Source organism: Chelon labrosus (genome assembly GCF_963514085.1).
Source record: "Chelon labrosus genome assembly, chromosome: 21".
Taxonomy (NCBI): domain Eukaryota; kingdom Metazoa; phylum Chordata; class Actinopteri; order Mugiliformes; family Mugilidae; genus Chelon; species Chelon labrosus.
This window is the reverse complement of record NC_140354.1, coordinates 3,191,345-3,204,590: the sequence shown is the minus strand read 5'-3', so window position 1 is coordinate 3,204,590 and position 13,246 is coordinate 3,191,345. Positions and strand designations below refer to the sequence as shown.

The following is a 13,246-nucleotide window of genomic DNA, read 5'->3' as shown; positions in this document are numbered from 1 at the left end:
GGATTTGGTATGTTTCTTATGTACTGTACATGCGTTGCTGATCAAACATGTGGTCTTCTAGCTAAACAAATTTAAAATAAAGCAAATCCTGATGAAGACATATTGCAACAACAATAAAGAATTGAACCATTTTGTAATTATGAGAAGAAATACGTTGTAGTGCAGACTTCAGACCTCGTAATATCAATTTAAAGATGTTTTTCCATCATCCTGCACATCATTACATTAGATTTTATTACACTATCAAACTATTTGCCTGGTTGTTTATTACACTGTGGACAATTACGACCAGCGAGAGACCTGACACCAATAAAACAATAATTATTGTTCCTCTGTTTCCGTTGTGGACACCTTCCTCAAGGCTTTCAGTAAATCGTTAAGCGCAAAATCCCCACAATTCCCCACAATTCCCCACAAAGTGACCTTGCTGTTAAAGCTTCAGCAAGGGAGGCTGACACCCAAAAACCCAAAGTAGGAAAAAAAAATAAACTGCCATGTTCCCTCCTCATCCATCCCATTCAACAATCTGCCCACCTATTCGTCCAATGCCACATCCATCCACCTATTCAATTCGCACAAAAAGAGTGCTAGAAAAGGAGGAGAAGCACATACAATAGAGAAGTGCGTGGCAAGCAGGAAATTGAATGTCAAGAAGCCTTGTTTGCTCCTGATGGAGGTTTGAGGGTTAGCCTGAAGGGGACAGAAAGACAGAGACAGGAGGAAAGATAATAAAACAGAAGAAGAGAGTAAGAAAAGAAGGAGAGAGGGGAGAAGATATAGGGATAATAAAAGACAGAGAGAATGCAGATGCAGAGATACCTAGCCACAGAATGGCAAGACGCCATCACACACACAAAGGGACTCGGAGTGTGAGCGAGCTGTTGGTGGGCTCTACATCTGGAGATGGCCTCTCATAGTAGCAGCTCATTTCTGGCACAGAAATGACAGGGACAGTGGATTTTATTTTTTTTTTTCTGAAGAAAGGCGCATTCAAAGTATCCTTGTGTGTGTGAGAGACAGTCTGGTTTCCACAGCTGGCTCTATTAATCACACTCCAGGCGGATGCAGGTCTGACTGACTGACATCCATCCATCTCCACGCATTCACAGAGGAATGCTCACAAACACATCCGCATTCACACGAGGAAGCGGCGGTCCGCACACAGGCACTGGTATTCATAAAACACTGATTAGCAATACAGAGAGCCTGGAAGATAGGGAGCTACTGCTGTGTAATGGGAGGATATGAAGAAAAACAACAGAGGGGAAAACAGAGGAGACAGACGGACGGACAAAGACACAAAGGGCAGAGGACAGAAGTTCAGCGAGCTCAAGTTAGAATGAAAAATGGCTTTAGAGGAGGAGGAAGAGAGAGAGGCAAGTCTGGTGCTGTGTCCTGAGTACCCACAGAAAAAATAAACAAGTGCTGAATTGGGAGGCAAGCCAGTGCGCCTGGTCAATGTGTTTCGGTATAAATAGCCCAATTAGTATGGCGGAGCCGTCGCTGGGCTCTCAGACGCACCGTGGCAGAGCCGGTCTAATTACTGGCTAACTTGACCAATTATTCCACTGTTTAACCAGGCAGAAACTAAATCGCAGCACCTGGTTATTTAGACACACTCGCTGCCCTGACAGTCTTCACGCCATTAGCTGTCATCTCCAGTCACTGTCAACCTCCCCGTCTTCCTCCGTGCATCTTCCCCCCCTCGAAACTTCTCAAGAAAAACAACAACCTTAAGGATATTATGCTGAAATAAACACAGTGGCACTTGTTTGAGTTTCTAAAAGCTGTTTCACTTCTAAGAATCATTGTGTTACTTTATATTCATAAAGGTAGAGGGTCCTTTTGCATAGAGTGCACCACGTTGTTTCAACTGTAGCCAAAAACACACTTTTTTTTTTTTTTTAGTGGAGAACTTGTTGTCGTAATACAGTCACCATTGCAACTTCAGCACCATTGTTGGTGCAGGTAATGGGGGTAAAACTGAAAGTTTCTCCTGGTGATGGCACTAAAGGAAACACTATGAGGCTGTTTGAAATGTCAACCATTATTTATTTGGATATCCAGTAACATTATGTGCTAGTCAAGTCACATACCAGATGGTGGTGCTAGGCTAATGTTCTGAGGATCACCAAAGCCATTAACAATTATCCTTTGGCGGTTATAAATACCCTTGATACATTTCATGAGTATCCAGCCAGCAGAGATGAAGATATGAGAGCGGTGAACTAACCAACCAACCGACTGAATGACTTTAATTTATTACCCAGTGGTTTTGACGATGATAATGATGATGATGACAACAACGGCAACACATTCTGTAGACGACCCTGGGTAAAGAATAACTGTAATGAAGAATCATTGCCGCAGTATCACCACAATCATCATTTGTTTTGGTAATTAAGTTCCCAGGATAAGTACTTACTAAAGCACTTGCCTCCCAGTTAGTTCCTCAGACATCAAGATGAATCTGTCGTAAGCTCCCTCTCAACCCTCCAGGCAACGCAGAGTTAATATTGAGTTTCAGTAGCCAGATGATTTATTCATAATGCATCAATCTTTTTCTGCTTGTTTATGCGTTTGTTTATGGATTTACAGTGTTTTTCCGTGCGTGAAATAGTCTGAAAAAGAAATAAAAAATCAAATCAGATGAAATTCATTAAGTTTTGGAACACCTGTTCTGTTCTGTTACCTTAGTCTCATTTTACTCCGTTCACTTTTGCGTTTGCAAACACGAGTTCATGGACGCAAACAGACACAAGGAGAGACCTTCACTCACATACTCACCTCATCAAACCACATGGGAGGGAGGTTGTATTATTGACCTCGTTTTGGTTGGATTTACTTCTAAACTGAGATAGACTGCTGCTGACTTCACGGCTAACTAGACAGCGTGACTGTGTATCTCTGCTAGTGCTATGCAACTGTCAAAATCCATCAGTCCTTCATGTCAGCTTGTTCCAAACCCTCTTACCACACATTTTCAAGACTACATTTCAAACGAGGATCATGGTGTTAATATTTAGCTACTTTAAAGCCACATAACTCAGCTTTAGCGCAGAGATGATGAGGGGTGTCATTCTATCACAGAGCAAGCCTTTAGAAAAAGTGTTTGTTACATAAATTATTTATGTATAGTATGGAAATAAGCACCGGTGTTTTTGCAACACAGAGCCAATTATTCAACAGAACTCTCCTTAAATTCATTAACTTTTTGAGAATGGCTCATAAAGTTAATGAACTATCAATAAACATAATAAGCAATCTGACAGAACGGAGGAAAATAAAATAAACACTGCCCAACTCTGAGCAGAGAGTCTGATGGTAAGTTTAAGAAACGGCTGCCAGGTTGGCAGAGAGCCGTCCCCATAATAACTGTGTTTATTTGAAGTGATAACACCAGTGTAATTACGCCCCATTTTTCACTTTCACTTTTTCTGATACCAAGTGACTGTGTGACACACAAACATAGGCGGGGATTTTGTGATACAGCATTATTAATTACAAGTAAATAATAGTGTTTTCTGAATGTATTTCAAATTACGCATTATTTGCAGTGGCTAAAGGCTGACAGCAGTTCCTTGTTAAATGTAATTGAAAACACAACTTGATTCAGTGCATTCAGATTTTAAGCTGCAAGTGCCTCCTGCTGCAGCCCATTGTCACCATTCAGTTTCTATCTATTCATCAGATCTATTTTGCAGCCAGTGTTTGGATGAAATAACTTTGTCTTCCACTATCAAGTCTACCGTCTTGTGGGTTATATTTTGTTGTTGACAGACAATTTTATTCCAAACTTCACTTTCAGTTTTATATCTGACAGTGTAAATCAATGCAACAGCAGCCTTGACAAAGATCCCACACTGCGAGCACTGGGTAGATATGAAAAGAGCTTCCTAACAGTGGCAACTGCACCACACTAAATGGCTGACGGTGATCCAAATCTGGCTGCCTGGAGGCAACTGAAAAGCCTACAATTGAGCTCTGCGGAGGTATCTGCTGAAACATTAACAAATTAAAACCCAACCGCCAGCACTGTACAAATGTTTTCTACCAGAATATAAATACAGAATTAATTGTATTATATCCTAACTGCAAATCAAACACTACATTCATCTGTGGATTCACTGCTTGCTGTGTTGTTGCTTTGTGTGGAACAAAACAAATGTTAGAAAATATCATTAAAGTTATATTACATGTTAATGAAACAAACAGCAGACATTGTTCAGTAATGTATTATGGCTTCATCATGGACTCCATTATCTGTTATTTACATATCTAATGGAAATGTGATTGCAGTTTAAGCTGAGCAAATATCCGTGGGAACTACTGTTTGTTTATTGTGTAGTTTACAAGATAATGCACTCACGCGATATAACGAGGTGGGTCTGTGTTGTGTGAGAAATCAGACAAATAGTGAAGTGTCCAGTAATTCCAGTATTTTCATTAAACCACATAAATACAAAATTCACATAAATACAATATTCACACAAACACTCTTCATCTGCAACAGCTTAATAGATCTGTGATCTTTAAACTTGTCATCTGAACCCCCGAGCACAAAACTCATCAACAGCTTTTTATAATGCATGACTCGCCCTCCTTTCTCCAGCCAGCCAGAGTAAACAGGCTTGATGTCACAGAGACCCCTTTGCAGCGCTCTTACTCCCTTCTCCCTTTCTTATTCACTCCCTTTATCCTCTTTTAGGTCGTATTACTCACAAAAATCAAAAAGGATATGCGAGTTAGGAGACTATCAGCCCTCTGGCAGCATCAACAGGTGACTGAACTGATTAAAACGGAGAATAATAGCAGAATCTGATTTGCTCCTGACACCATTAAACAAACACAGCCCCCAATCCCAGAGCTATTTAATAAAAGTCAAAAATAAACTCTTCATCTACACAGCAAGGCAGTAGCTAAGACCTTCACCTTCTTTAATTAAAGGCTACTCACTTCATCCAAGCTGACGATGATTGTTTTTTAACCTCCTTATTCAACTCAGAAGGAGTTAATGAAAGCTCTTACATTTTCTATCAATGTCGTGTCTGGTCTGTCTCTCCTTTGGTGAACAAGAAGTAATTAGTTCTGTAATCCCAGTTTGTTTGCAGGAAGCGAAAAAATAAAAAATAAAAATCAATCACTAAACACTAGATGGCAAGTTCAAGCAGACAAACAACAGTGTGCCACATAATGAAGACTAAAAACAGCCAGAAAATGATTAAAAAATAAATAAAATAAATGTGAATGATCATTAACACACACAACTGACAGAACAAACGTGCAGAATGGTGGGAACTAAAGCATGAGGGATTTACTCAGCCATGTCAAAGCTGTATGAAGTTGCTCCTAATAGACAATGTCTTGAAAAGCATTCAATCACTAAAACAGACAGTGGATTTTATTGTGAAGGAGTCACAGAAAGAGAATCAAGGTTAGCGCTAATGGCAGCTGTTCATCAAAAATGTGCAACGATGACAAGACAAAGATGTGTGGAAATGAGTAAAAAGTAGATGGAGACTCCTCGACAGGATAACACAATTTACTAAGTGCTGCTGGTGAGAGGAAATCTACTAACACTGTGTCTAGCAGATTCATTGGATTGTGGTTTCTTATGGCATTACTGAAAAAAAGGAAACTGACAGGCATTTCTATAAAGCAACACTTTTGTAGTGAGTTTTTGGCACCGCACTTCCTTGTCTTTTGTAGTTCTGATCAAGTAAACCAGTGACATTAACATTAACAAATTAAATCTTCAGTCATGAAAACAAAAATAATGACTCTACGTGCGCGTTCATGTGTGACGTTGGTCATTGTGTCTGTGAAACGGGGCCTCGAAGACAGGGATACCAGCCTCCCATTGACACGGAGGTATTTGGGTGACTCAGCCAGTCAGAGGCATATTTCATGCATGATTTGAAGTCAAGCTGCTGAACGAGTATTGTGGCCCGGGCCCTGTTTCACAGCCAAGTGTGATGAGCCTGGCCAACTTTGTTTTTACACATACACACACATGGTGCCACCACTGGCAGCGAACATGAGCCTCTGCATGCCGTCTGTGAGACCCAGCCATTCAGTTAATTTTTTTAAGTACTTTTGTTTTCTGTGCTGGAAGATTACAGAAACACTAAAGTGATAGCTTTGAGACTGATACCTTATCTAATGCTTGAAGGAAATATTTGCATGAAGAAAATAACGAAACACACGCAAAAGTTGCCTTTTGTTCCATTTCTGTTGACAACAAAGCAAAGGGTCTTTGATAAAATACACTGCCTGGAAAATAAAAAGTCACCACCAGGATTTAACTAAGCAAATAGGTACAAGCCTCCTATTGGATAATTACTGCATGGGTGATTATCTTTCAGCTGACAACAAGTTATTTAACCCCAACTGATGCAATGAGTAGCTTCTCATTTCTTAAACAACCATGTTGAAAGACACATTCCATGGTCGTGGAAAAGATGTTAGTCTGTTTGAGAAGAATGAAGAAACTACTAAAATTGGGTTAGGAACTGTCCAACGCATTATTAAAAACTGGAAGGATAGTAGGGAACCATCGTCTTTGAGGCAGAAATGTGGTAGGAAAAAAATTCAGATTAATCATGATCTGTGATAAACGTTTGGCGAAATCAAATCAAATAAAAACAACAGTAGAACACAAAACTATGTTTAATAGTGAAAGTAAGAGCATTTCCACACAAACAATGTGAAGGGAACTCAAGGGATTGGGACTGAACAGCTGTGTAGCCTTAAGAAAACCACAAATCAGTGAGGCTAACTGGAAAAAAAGGCTTCAATTTGCTAGGGGGCATAAAGATTGGACTCTGGAGCAATGGAAGAAGGTCATGTGGTCTGATGAGTCCAGATTTACCCTGTTCCAGAGTGATGGGGGCATCAGGGTAAGAAGAGAGGCAGATGAAGTGATGCACCCATCATGCCTAGTGTCTACTGTACAAGCCTGTGGGGGCAGTAATATGATCTGGGGTTGCTGCAGTTGCTCAGGTCTAGGTTCACCAACACTATGTACCCAAAGAATGAGGTCAGCTGACTACCTGAATATACTGAATGACCAGGTTATTCCATCAATGGATGTTTTTCTTCCCTGATGTTCACGGGCATATTCCAAGATGACAATGCCAGGATTCATCAGGCTCAGATTGTGAAAGAGTGGTTCAGGGAGCATGAGACATCATTTTCACACATGGATTGGCCACCACAGAGTCCAGACCTTAACCCCATTGAGAATCTTTGAGATGTGCTGGAGAAGGCTTTGTGCAGTGGTCAGACTCTCCCATCATCAATACAAGATCTTGAATGCAACACTGGATGGAAATAAAGCTTCTGACATTGCAGAAGCGTATCAAAACAATGGCACAGTGAATGCGTGCTGTAAGCAAAGCTGAAGGCGGTGGTGACTTTTTTTTTGGCCAGGCAGTGTATAAAAGGATGTTGATATAGTGCTGGTGCAGAAGTGTTATACAGGCCATATCAATTAAAAGATTCACTGAGGCATGAAATCACAGTAAAACTCTGCAAGAGGGAATCAAGTTTCTCTTGATTCTCATGAAGATTCTCTTCCTGTGCCTTGCCTTTAATCAGCATTTTTATTTCATTTTATCTCTGATTAGATCTCTGAACTTATTGACCCAACTCATCTGTTTTTCACTTCCTCTTCTGTTTATGCAACAAAGAACGACAGAAATATGTTTCACCTCATTTCCCACAAATGAAAGATTGTTTTGCCTAACTGCCAAACCCAAATAACTATGTATGTGCATCCTCTCACCCTTCCTCTCTGTGTCTCTTCCCACCTCTGCCTCTTTATCCGGCTCCAAGAGCTGCTCCTGTGTGTGTGTGTTGTTCAGTGTGCAGGGAGAGAGCAGCTGGAGCATCTGCAGCCGTCTCCTCTGACAGCAGCACAGCATATGGCAGGGCCCGGTGAAGGATGGGTGCTGTCACCCGGCAAAGTGCTTACCCACCGACGGGAGAGGCGAACCGCACTAACGCCATGAGGAAAAGGAGGAAACAGCTGAACGTCAGCACCCCACTCATTTATTCTCCCACTGCCACCTCACCCTAGGAGCCACATAGTGAAGGAGGCTTGAAGAAAGGACTTCCTAAAAGCTAAAAGTGGCCAAGTCACCAAATATTACAATAAGGACACCAAAGGCTACCTATGTGCAGGAGAAAAGCAAACTGAGAGGAAAACACTGGGTCCACTTTAGGCATGCCCACACTGATCTCCACAGATGCACTCATTACCCCTTTGTGTCTCACAGAGAAGCGCACGTTGTCACCAAGGAGAAATAGCCACAGATATTAGGCTATTATACTGTTTGAAATTATTTTCAACTGAATGTTATCTTTCCTCCATTGTGCAGAGTACAGGTACAGAGCCAACGAAATACAGTTCGCATCAAACCAGAAGGGCAAAGAAGGTCTCATTTACTGAAAGTGCAGGTATGGACAGAAGTGACAATACTAGAGCTTAAGTGATGCTATGTCCAACAGCAACTACGCAATTAAAGAGGCATGTACAGTGTACAGAATGTGCAAAGCTGTTTAAAAGATCTTTAAAAGGATATGAAGTATGACCAGTATGAACACTGTTGACAGTGGAAGTCACGTCTAAAAAGCTTATGGGTAATAAACAAAAGAAATGTGCATTATGTGAATGGTATGGACATTGTTGGCAGTAGAGAGCAGTGTATCCAGATTATGTGTAGTGATTGTGTGATATGGAGTTCAACAGGGTCACTGCCTCAGGGAAGAAGTTATGTGAGCCTGCTGGTGTGGGAGCAGTCACTCCTGTATTGCCTGCCAGATGGCAGGACAGTGAACAGTCATTGGTTAGGAGTGATATGAGGTCTGATGTGGTGCGATTTCCGTACCACACTGAGATACACTCACTTTGTGAGTATGCTCTTGAAGGTACGGTGGAAAAACGCCATTAGATTTTTGTGAAAATTAGAGGAGAGAGTGGACACAGCGCTTCACTATCATCGACACTTGCTGACTTATCACTACTAGTGCATGAGGAATGTCACCACAGAAAACAAATACAAATCTCTTGTATACTGCGAAACATGGAGAGATTTACCTTGCCTTAGCTTAATTAGCATTGTGTGAATTAGTTTGGCGAGGGTTTGCATATAACAGACATTCATTTATGTGCAAAAGCCATGCGCTCTGGCTGTATGCTTAATTATTTGGTGTAGTTTTCTTTCTCTTAGAGACACAAATGAACAATGCATTTTCCAACCTTTGTCCCGTGTCCCTTTGTTAACTGTGCAGCTACTAATGTTATATTTTAAATAATTAATAACCCTTTGATCCCTCTTTTTTTTCTATTACTGTAAAACATTTCATGACATATTTTGTCTTAACTTCACTATCAGCTCGTGAACAACAGCAGAAAGCAGAGTGCATGCTATCAAGGTAAGAAGTGCCTCGAGCAAACGCTGCAGGTGAGAGAGGTACGGGTACAGGTCAACAGTCTTCTTCAGCTTCTTACCATATCTATCTGCAGATCTCTATTGTTCAGAGTTGATAAAACTATCCCCACAGTTCTCCAGTCAAATCTATGGATCTAATATATTTTCCACTTGTAATTAAACTCCACCCATATGTTCAGTTTCAGCCTGGAATATGTCACATCGGCGCAGATAAAATATTTTTGGAGAATTTGATAAACATCTGCCTTTTTCTTTTCTGATGGCACTTAATTTACGTTTAAATCAGACAGCGACCAAATGTGCAGTAGTCCTCAATTTCACAAGTGTTTGCAGCTTGAATGAAAAGATAGTAAAATCAATGCCAGTCTAGTCACTCTTCCACCGCACACTGTCAAATGAATTGATGTGACAAAATATTCAGCCTGGTTGTGGGTGAAAATGAATAAATCTGTGGCTTTCAGTTTGACTTTTACACTTGAATTCTGCTTTAAAAATATATGTTTAAACCAAGTTCCATATATGTCATTTTGAAAATGAAATGTGTCCTTTCACAATATAGCAAGCCCACAGACAGTTTTTAATAACATCAAAATCTTTGATCTCTTTGTGGCATCAATGGAAGACGCCTACAAGTATGACTTGATTTTCAATAAAAGGCCAACGTCACTGCATACTCGCAAACTGATACAGAGCTATGTCTCTGAGATGAAGACATATAAAGCCTTACTTGTCAATCACTAAAGCAGAGTTTCGTTTACATGGTGGATAGAGAGAATATCATGGTCCCTCCTGTATATTTCTCCTGAAGCCACAACAGCCTGAGGAGGAAGGGATCACCTCCTGTGTGAAATAAACCAAACATGTCCAGCAGCAGTAGCTGTCTGACTCTACTTCTGGCCGACTAAAGGTGAACTGCTGTGTTCTTCTCTGTTTCAGTAGCCAATTTAAGATGACTGACGTATAAGCTTCACCATAAATTTCTTCCTTCCCAAACAACCCCGTCCTTCCAGAGGAGAAACTCTTACATTGTCACTCAACATAGCTCTGCCTGCAGGCAAATCACGACAGGCTACAGCTGTCCAGATTGTCTGAGGAGCTATGGGACCTCACACGTGTCTGGCATTACTCTAAAAGATTTTAAGCATTTGCATTATCTATAGCACAACGGTGGCTGGACCTTAAAGGTAAGGGTTACCTGTGGTGCTGACCGGGAAAAGAAAAGTAAGGGAAAGAAAGAGGCTTTTACCTCCTTTGGCTCTGCGGCTCATTAGAGGAGGTAAGAGAAAAGAAGGTAAAATATCCACATGAAAACATTCTCTTTCAAACAAACTCCACTCTTGGCCTTTTGTTTTTATCCTATTTATCTTATTTTTCTTTTTTGTCTGTTCCTCACCCCTGCGGTTTGACGCCACCCAGTGTGCCTACTTTTCCTAAGAAGGCCTTTCCTTCAGCCCTCTCTCACTGCACCCGCTTCCCCTCCTTTTTTAACTCTCTGTCCCTCATGCTCTTGTTTGACAGCCAACGCAGCACCTTTAATGGGAGCTATCTCCTCATTAAATACCTGCAGGAGTCTGCAGCACTTTGGCAGGGACTAAGAGAGAAAGAGAGATGGAGACAGAGAGAGAGAAAGAGAGAGAGACAGAGAGAGAGGAGCAGCTGATGTTGTTTAGGCCCTCTTGGACATGACATATAGCCAGATTTCGTGTGCTAAATTTGAATTACAAATGTCTCTGGAGGCAACTGAACTGACCACAGGGACCAAGGGTCACTTGAAGAGGTTGAGCCAGCATCCCCTCTCCAACAGGGATCTGGTTTCTCCTCATAGCCTTTTCACCGCTTTGACACTTGGCTACCCAGACTAAAAGAGAAAGAAATAAGGGCAAAGAGGGAGGAAAGAAACGTAGAGAGCCTGAGAGACAAGGGATATGCAAGAGAGTTGAAGGTAGAGTGAAGGAAAAACTCTGATGCTCAAAGTGGGAAGCAGCGAGACATGAAAGGAAAAGGGGAAAAGAGGAGGAGGAGATGGGTTTGAATGAGAGATAAGATGGAGGGGAAAAAGAGGAAGAGGGAGAGATGAGAGGAGAGAGAAAAGGGAGAGAGCTGGGCTCTGGGGCGATGGGGTTCTCTCAGATGCAGGACGGGACCATCTGGACAAAAACAGAGCCAGGTCTCTGACAGTAAACACTGGGCATCACTTTCACATGGAAAAGGACCAGGAAAGAGATTCAAACACCCGTTCCACACTTTCTTACCACCATCTTCCTGCCATACCCCACCCAGTGCACAGCTCTGCCAACCATCCTGCACACGTGTTGGTGGAAAACATTACAAGACCTCAATATTGGCAATTTCATCACTGCTGCACAAAACATCCCACTTCCAGGCAGCCCTTTTTCCAGAACACATTGCCTTCCAGTATGCCTTAGAATTGATTTTAAAATATTGCTGCCTGTCTAAATATAATATATCTGACTTTCTCTGAGAATATAAACAGACCTGTCGGGTCATCCAAGGCCATTCTGCTATGGGTTTAAAAAAATTGGAAGTTATTATGCTACATAAAGAGACGGTGACAACCTCCAATGTATCTGAGAGTACTTTTAAATCTTAACAGAAAATTGCCTTTTTTATTTATCTACTTTCAACTATTTTTATACTGAGCACATTGATTTTTCTTAGCGTATAAAATGTTCTTTGTAAATCAGGTTTGCTTCGCCTTGCTTGTTCATCAGCAGAGCAGGCTAATTACCACAGTGCAACTGATATTTATGGAGGAGGAAGAGGCCACAGAGGACTTGAACCAGCAACCCCACCTCTTCCCCTTCAGGAGAGTGGATAAATTCAGTGAGAGAGGGTCCTTCAAGGTAAGTAATCCCTCTCTTCCTGCTCATCCTCTCCAGCAAACAGTCACATCCTCAAAAGTATGTCCCAACGAGAGATGCCTGCACAAACACACACAGTATGTGCATGAGATACTACTACACACACACGCACACACACAAACGCACACTATACCCCCCATCCCACGTGGATCTAGAGAGGCAGTACTGCCCCTCCTACCCCTCTGTCAATAAGCCCAGTTTGGAAACACTTTAAACAGACTTGCACACTGCACTGCTACAAAAAGGGAAAACTTCAAGACATGCTCTCCTCCATACCCGCAGGGTTAATTAGAATTGTTTTAAACAGCCACTGCCATGCTTTTTAAACATTTATGGGTGCATGCATTACAACTAAGGCATTAACATATCCAGAAAGTTTAACCTCTTCTCTGCTCCCTGGCTCCACTACGAGGAGCAGAAGGGAACGAGAGAGAGGACAGTTGACCTCTGCTGCCCCCTGTGTTACAGCTGAAAAACAACAAGGGAATTTTCAATGAAGAGCAGCAGCCAGCTTTGGTTCAGAGGAATCGGAGCCAAGCCACCATGCAGGCTGAATGACAATCAGCTAGTATGTTTGTGATGAAAGAGAGAGATCTAAACCCAGAGGCTATGTGGTACCAATAAAAACATACATTATTCACTAAGAGGGACACAGAATGAGAGGTAGCGTTGAATAAAAAAGGAAGAGTGACACTGGGATTACAGTTGGCAAAACCAATAATACAAACAAGAAATTTGAATATTTCAACAATATTCATTATTTTTAGATTTTATTAAAATGATCTATTCAGGGTTAATCCGGACTGTTCTACTAATATACACACAACTCAGTGTCAAAATTTGGTAATCACATGTCTGTGTCTGCTTGATATCTCATCCAGTGAATAATAATTTTGATCTAACTGTATA

At 41.4% G+C, this 13,246-nt stretch overlaps 1 protein-coding gene across 3 annotated transcripts in view; it reads right to left on the bottom strand.

Moving 5' to 3' along the window:
• Positions 1-13,246, bottom strand: part of spop (speckle type BTB/POZ protein) — a 60,717-nt gene that overhangs the window by 15,568 nt on the left and 31,903 nt on the right. The gene's annotated exons all lie outside the window — the stretch shown is intronic.